The sequence below is a fragment of the Hoplias malabaricus genome, chromosome X2, assembly GCF_029633855.1.
Source record: "Hoplias malabaricus isolate fHopMal1 chromosome X2, fHopMal1.hap1, whole genome shotgun sequence".
NCBI lineage: Eukaryota > Metazoa > Chordata > Actinopteri > Characiformes > Erythrinidae > Hoplias > Hoplias malabaricus.
The window spans coordinates 55985662-55993497 of record NC_089819.1 but is presented as its reverse complement, the minus strand read 5'-3'; positions in this window follow the sequence as shown (position 1 = coordinate 55993497).

Sequence of the window (7836 nt, the reverse complement as noted above, 5' to 3'; positions counted from 1 at the left end):
CAGAGGGAGGGCCGAGTGTCTGAAGGCTAGCGCCGACACGTGTTATTTATTCTCGGTGCAGTTATGAACACAGTTCTCTGCATCACCAGAGAGAAACACACTCCAACTAATGCGAAAAACACTGGGTTTAATCCCATGCATTTTTCCAATCATGCAACATTAAAATATAGATATTCCCACACCCCTCTGATAGATACAACACTCTCCTTCGTTAAAGTGCGGCGTCTGAGGAGAATAATGATTTATACATTAATCATCAGCTTCTGAAGGAGAAGGTCCTGCTCAGTTTATTATTCATTTATTAAAATGAATGTTTCATGCCGTCTTGAGAGGGGTCAGAAATATTCGGCTCGTATTATTTTATTCATATCGCATTTAGGGGCCGTTTAAAACTCAGCGCCGCCTTAAAAACCTGTTGTTACAAATCATGTAGCTTTAGAAAGAGCTGGTCTTATTAATGAGGGGCTTTTTTGTGGAATGAAACCAGGGGAGAAATGTTGTTTCAGATGTTTTCAGTTTGTAGTTTCAGAGTTCTTTGAAAGAACATTACTAGTGTCATTAGGATCTGTGAACACAACTCTAGTAATGTGTGTCTCAATGCATAATTCATAAAAATATAGTTGTAGACCTGTAAATATCGCCATAAAAATAAACAAAAAGAAGCAACGTGTCCTGGTCTTGACTCTTGGTGCTTTTCCACTGCATGATCTCAACTGGACTCTACTCTCTGATTGGTCCCTCATTGGTTTTCCACTCCCACAGGTAACGTTAAGCGGTGTTTACTCATGGTGTATCGGCGTGTTGTTGTTGTTTGGGACTGAACACAGCTCCGTCATCAGTTCAGACAGATCAGTAGAGTTTGTTCCTTCCTTGTTGCAGCGTCCAGCTCTCGCTGGATTCTTTCGTCGGCCACCGATCCAAGGAGCGTTTGAACCTCTTCAAAAGACCACGGCGTCATTTTACGAGCTGCCGTCGTGAGTCGGATAAAAACAAACGTGATCTCTGCTGCAGCTGGAGATTTTACAGATGGAGAGTTGGTGCTGGTCGTCTGCGTTGCGTGGCGTAGAGTGACGACTCTCTCTGGACGATCAGCGCTCTGCAAGGTTTACACGCCACGGTTTAGTCCCTACTCGACTCGCTCTGAACCACGAGAGAACAGCCACTAAACAAGAACCCGCTTCCAGAACCAGGACCTGATTCACCTGGTGGAGGAGAGAAGAGACGAGTCGAGTAGGGACCATACAGTGGGTCTTGGCTGAGACTATAATGTCCCAGTCTCAGTTTTGACTCAAATTTGATTTGTCCTTGTTCTGATCTTGACTCAGACTCAGAGTCTAAGCCTTGACTACAGCACTGAGTAACCCACATTATAATGTGTCACTATCACTAACATCACTATGAGCTATATAATATAATAGTAATAGTAATATTATATTATATTATATTATATTATATTATATTATATTATATATAATATAATTATATATATATATATATATATATATATATATATATATATATATATATATATATATATATATATATTATATTATATTATATATAATAGTTCTATAATATAGGACTATTATTATGTTAGTGTGTGTGTATAAGGGTTTACGAATGCATTAATAAGACATTATAAAAGATCTTTAACACAGTGAATACCCATTCGTAAGGCATGGTAGAGGTCAGGATTGTTGTCTGTGTTTCTTTTGTTCCTCGGCTGGTTGCGTTGGGTGTGTGTTGTGTTTGTCTGTGATTGATGTGGTTTTGTTAGTGATGGCTCATCACAGAAAAAAACACACACACATCGTATGCTGTGGACTAGAGAAATTAGTGAGTTTTTGGAGTCATTTTTCTGGTGAGAAATGTTGGTGTTTTGTCGTATTCCGTGTTATTATCCGTTGTCTGGAAGCGGGGAGAATTGAATGAAGCTGTCCGTAACAGGGCCCTGGTGTACCATTGAAACACACACACACACACACATACACACACACACACACTCCACTAGGTGAAGTGCTGAGACTCTCCAGTGGGACATTAGAGAAGCCTGAATTGTCTTTCTCCATCAAAGCCGTCGTCACACACACTTGCTTTTTCTTATTTGTTCAAAGCTGCATAAAGATATAATTGGTGATTACTCTCCAAATCTGGCAACCGCCACAAATCCCCTTTCTAATGTAAACAGCCTTTAAATGCATTAAAGGGTTCACATTATTCAGAAAGTAGAAGATCACTCGAACTCGTGAATTCTGTGACATCACAATCTCACCTCACTAACATGCTCATGTCTGTCATCAAATCCTCACAGCAATGTTCTAAATCCTATTATTTCAAATTTGTGCTTTTCCACTGCATGGGATCGGCTCACCTCGGTTCACTTTCAGCTGGTGGCTTTTCCACTTGTACGTCTTCCTGTGAAACGGAGCTGTGGCATCACTAAACCCTGTCTCTAACGGGAACCGCAGGCTTTACAAACCACAACAACGTCTGCAGTAAAAATAGACTCCCTCCAGTTTATTTTCATTCAGAATCTCCTCATATTTTAATGTGGAGCGGTGTGTGTGAGTAAGAAGCGACTGTATCTTTTAAGGTGGAGCGGTGTGTGTGAGTAAGAAGCGACTGTATCTTTTAAGGTGGAGCGGTGTGTGTGAGTAAGAAGTGACTGTGTCTTTTAAGATGGAGCGGTGTGTGTGAGTAAGAAGCGACTGTATCTTTTAAGGTGGAGCGGTGTTTGTGAGTAAGAAGCGACTGTGTCTTTTAAGGTGGAGCGGTGTGTGTGAGTAAGAAGTGACTGTGTCTTTTAAGGTGGAGCGGTGTGTGTGAGTAAGAAGCGACTGTATCTTTTAAGGTGGAGCGGTGTGTGTGAGAGTAAGAAGTGACTGTGTCTTTTAAGGTGGAGTGGTGTGTGTGAGTAAGAAGCGACTGTATCTTTTAAGATGGCGCGGTGTGTGTGAGTAAGAAGCGACTGTTTCTTTTAAGGTGGAGTGGTGTGTGTGAGTAAGAAGCGACTGTATCTTTTAAGATGGAGCGGTGTGTGTGAGTAAGAAGTGACTGTATCTTTTAATGTGGAGCGGTGTGTGTGAGTAAGAAGCGACTGTATCTTTTAAGGTGGAGCGGTGTGTGTGAGTAAGAAGCGACTGTATATTTTAAGGTGGAGCGGTGTGTGTGAGTAAGAAGGGACTGTATCTTTTAAGGTGGAGCGGTGTGTGTGAGTAAGAAGCGACTGTATCTTTTAAGGTGGAGCGGTGTGTGTGAGTAAGAAGCGACTGTATCTTTTAATGTGGAGCAGTGTGTGTGAGTAAGAAGCGACTGTATCTTTTAAGATGGAGCGGTGTGTGTGAGTAAGAAGCGACTGTATCTTTTAAGGTGGAGCGGTGTGTGTGAGTAAGAAGCGACTGTATATTTTAAGGTGGAGCGGTGTGTGTGAGTAAGAAGGGACTGTATCTTTTAAGGTGGAGCGGTGTGTGTGAGTAAGAAGCGACTGTATCTTTTAAGGTGGAGCGGTGTGTGTGAGTAAGAAGCGACTGTATCTTTTAATGTGGAGCAGTGTGTGTGAGTAAGAAGCGACTGTATCTTTTAAGATGGAGCGGTGTGTGTGAGTAAGAAGCGACTGTATCTTTTAAGGTGGAGCGGTGTGTGTGAGTAAGAAGCGACTGTATATTTTAAGGTGGAGCGGTGTGTGTGAGTAAGAAGCGACTGTATCTTTTAAGGTGGAGCGGTGTGTGTGAGTAAGAAGCGACTGTATCTTTTAAGGTGGAGCGGTGTGTGTGAGTAAGAAGCGACTGTATCTTTTAAGGTGGAGCGGTGTGTGTGAGTAAGAAGCGACTGTATATTTTAAGGTGGAGCGGTGTGTGTGAGTAAGAAGCGACTGTATCTTTTAAGGTGGAGCGGTGTGTGTGAGTAAGAAGCGACTTTTCTGGTGTTTAATGTCAAGTCTAAAATGGTGTTGTTTTTTTTTTTTTGTTATATTTTATCCCTCTCTCTCTGTCTCTCTCTCTCTCTCTCTCTCACTCTCTCTCTCTCTTATTGTATATCTTTCATCCCAGTCTTACCAATCTCACACCTCACTTTCATCTCACTGTCACCTCAGTCTTTTTCTCCAACTTCCTCATCTCTTCTCTTATTTCACTCATCTCTCTCTCATTAAAACCATCTTAGTCTCTCTCTCCCTCTCTCTTTTCTCGCTCTTGTCTCACTCTTCTTGGAGACTCAGGCTCTAATCAGCAGAATATTGGCTCCTCAGAGATGCTAAGGGTCAGAAGCTAAAGTGGCTAATTAACAAACACAATGTGCTGTGAATGGAGGGAGAGATACGGAGAGACTTTCCTAAATTAGTTTATACGTCTTCGGAAAAAATGGAGGGAGGGAAATAACGGAGAGTAATCATGGGGTCCTGAAGCCAGAGGAAACCCGCCGAGCTACAAATGAGTGTCCATTATTCCGGGAGATCCCTTCTGGGGCTTTGTTTGTATTTTGTTAGGTTTTATTTAGTTTAGTTTATTTATTTATTTATTTTTTTAATAAATGAATAGTGTCTCAATCAGAACGCTGCTGGAGTTCGTCTGGAAATTAAATGCTCTTCAGATTCAGTAAGAAACTCAGAGAGAGAGAGAGAGAGAGAGAGAGAGAGAGAGAGAGAGAGAGATTGCTTTTCCCTCAAAGTGGAACTGGTTCGGTTCCCATTCATAAACATCACCTGGATCTGTTCGGCACATTTCCACCAACGTAAACTGGTTCATAAAACACTAAAGTTAGTTATCAGCTGGAACCAGAGACCAGTGGGTTCTTCAGCAGAAACCGTGACAGCGTCTGTGTGTCATGAGTCGAGATAAAGAAGCTCCAGAAGAGCTCAGACCCTGAAATAAAGTGTTATGGTGCCGTGGATCTGGTCATTTACAAAGTGTTGTATCACCCTCAGTGGGGTTCTGGGTAAAGACCAGGGAACCAGTCGTGTTTGTGGAGGTTCTCCTTCTGAAACAAAGAAATGGGGAACAGGAAATGACCCGTATCTAATTTCTGACGTGGAAAGAAAACTGTTAGGGATACTTGGTTTCCTTAAAAACTAGTTGAAACTTGGAGGTGGTTCACCAGAGAGAACCAAGGTTTTAAGAATCCTGAATGGAACTGGTTCAAGAACAAAGCTTCCCTCTGACTCTAAACACTGCAGATTCTAAACTACAGCCTTAACACGTCGTTAATCCTCACAGCGAGTTCACTCTAAACGGCACAACATTAAGCTTTTAATGAGGACGAAATTAGCCCGAATGAAACAAACAGATAAAGGAACTGAGTGGGAGCTTTTCTCTTTCATTCCTTTAGCCCTCTGGGGTCTGAGGGATGTTCTGGATCACAGCAGATCTTCTCAAACTCCCTCTTAACTGCACCTGAGCTCCATCTGTTTTACATCACACCGTTCAGAACAGTCTCAGCTCTCTCTGGACCGAGCCCTGTCCGACCAACGGAGGCATGTCTCAGATGTGTCTCTCGTGTGTCTCAGCCCCTCTTCACAGCCTCAAAGCTCTGCACGTGAGGGGCGTGGGACCTGGGGGTGAGGCGTGAGGAGTGGGGAGGGCAGATTCTACAGGTTCAGGACGAGTTGAACCCTTTTTGTGTGCTGTGTTTTGACAAAGATATTCACAACATCACAAATGAAGCCTTTCTGTAATCTGACATGTGGTCATTATTATTTTGTTACAGTCTTCCTGAGTTGTCCTCAGAGGCCTGTTGGGGGCGCTACAAGCTCTGTTCTCCAGACCGGAGTGACGCATGTGTTTCAGGGGGGGTTTTGTGTGGCTGTTCTACATGTCGCCATTTGGTCTGAAAAATGTGCCGGATGGTTTCTGTCAGGGTTTTCCAGACTGTGGCTCTCTGAATATTTATCAGGACACAGTTAGAATTTGTCGGAAGTCAACAGAGATGGGATGGTGATGAATGAATGTATGCAGCAGCTCCGTTAATTCACATCCAACTCTATTCCTCCTCACAGCCCAAAAATCTGGAGCTAGAATTTTAATATCCTCCATGGACCAAGGGCTCTTTGATTGATGGATGTCATCGTGCCTCTCTCTGTCTCTCTCTCTCTATTTCTTCTCTCTCTCTCTCTCTCTCTCTCTCTCTGTCCTCATGTATCCCCCAAAGTCATCTCAGAATGAAATGAAACCAGACGACTGTTTAGCTTTGTGTAGTCGTGAATGGATTCTTATTTATGGCATTTAACACACCCTTTTATCAAAGAAAACTTTGACTAATGTAGAGTTAGGTGTCTTGCCCAAAGACCTTTTTCCATGGCATGGTCCCTACTCTACTGAACTCTACTCTCTGATTGGTCCTTGGTGGGTTTCCCACAGCTCCCCCTGAAATGTATCAGTGTCGTCTCTAACCCCGTCTCTAAGGGGAACAAGACACCACAACAACGGCGGTGGTAACGTTAAGCGGTGTTTACTCGTGGTGTATCGGCGTGTTGTTGTTGTTTGGGACTGAACACAGCTCCGTCATCAGTTCAGACAGATCAGTAGAGTTTGTTCCTTCCTTGTTGCAGCGTCCAGCTCTCGCTGGATTCTTTCGTCGGCCACCGATCCAAGGAGCGTTTGAACCTCTTCAAAAGACCACGGCGTCATTTTACGAGCTGCCGTCGTGAGTCGGATAAAAACAAACGTGATCTCTGCTGCAGCTGGAGATTTTACAGATGGAGAGTTGGTGCTGGTCGTCTGCGTTGCGTGACAACGTGTCGCTTGAGGCTTGATTGCACATAGTTTTTCTTGTTTTAATAAGTGTTCAGGGCGCTCTCAGACGTCTGCAAAGACCTCAGTGTTTAAAGATGTCCATATTTTTCATGGTATTTTCCTGTTTTGATTTTATTGTCCAGCTGTCACCATAAAGACGCTGAAGGAAACTCAGAGTCCAGTTCTGAGCTCTGTTTAGAGACTGAATGTGGTGCTAATATCATTAACAAAGTCCAGACAGATCAGTAGAGTTTGTTCCTTCCTGAAGAACAGGGGGGAGGAGGGATAACAAAGTATGCAGAGCGACAGATGGGTGACAGTCAGTAGTGGGCCGTGGGGGTGAGACGATGGACAGAGAGAGGAGAAACAAAGAGGTGGCTGTAATGTTATGGATGGGAAGTGTTTATACATAGAGAGAGAGACCTTCCTTTAGGAGAAATGCTAACTGTGCGGCTTGTCTTTATCCATAAATTGTAGGGATTGTGTGTGTGTGTGTGTGTCCTCTTTAATGTTATTCTCAGCCTCTTGTGTAATGCTGCTTATGTCCTGATGAGATTACGGCTGGTCTCCACGAGAAACGGAAAATGAGATTTGTGATGAAAGACTTTTTCTCGTAAGTCGTTTAGTCCGAGGTGAGAGAGAGGAGTGTGTTTTAAACGAGTGTTATCTAAAACCAGCCCCTCTCTCTCGCTCTCTCTCTCTCTCGCTCTCTCTCTCACACACACACACACACACACACACACACACACACACACACACAGACTGGGTTCAGCTCGTCTGTGCTAGTCTCCACATCTGTTTCTCCACTCATGTGCCCAAGAATGAGCTCAATTACTGTGACACAGTTCTGTTACAGGATCATTAAAGGGCCAATCCAGGGACTTTTGGAGCATTAAAGGACCGTGTGTGTCCAGGAACATGTAGCAAAAGTTTAAATGAATGAAATCATTGGCTTTTAGCTGCTGCCAAAACAGCAACAAAACAAACAGGATGTGCTCTGGAGTGGAACTGTGTTCTCTGGAGTGATGGGGTTCCTCTGGTGTGTGGAACAGTGGAACTGTGTTCTCTGGAGTGATGGGGTTCCTCTGGTGTGTGGAACAGTGGAACTGTG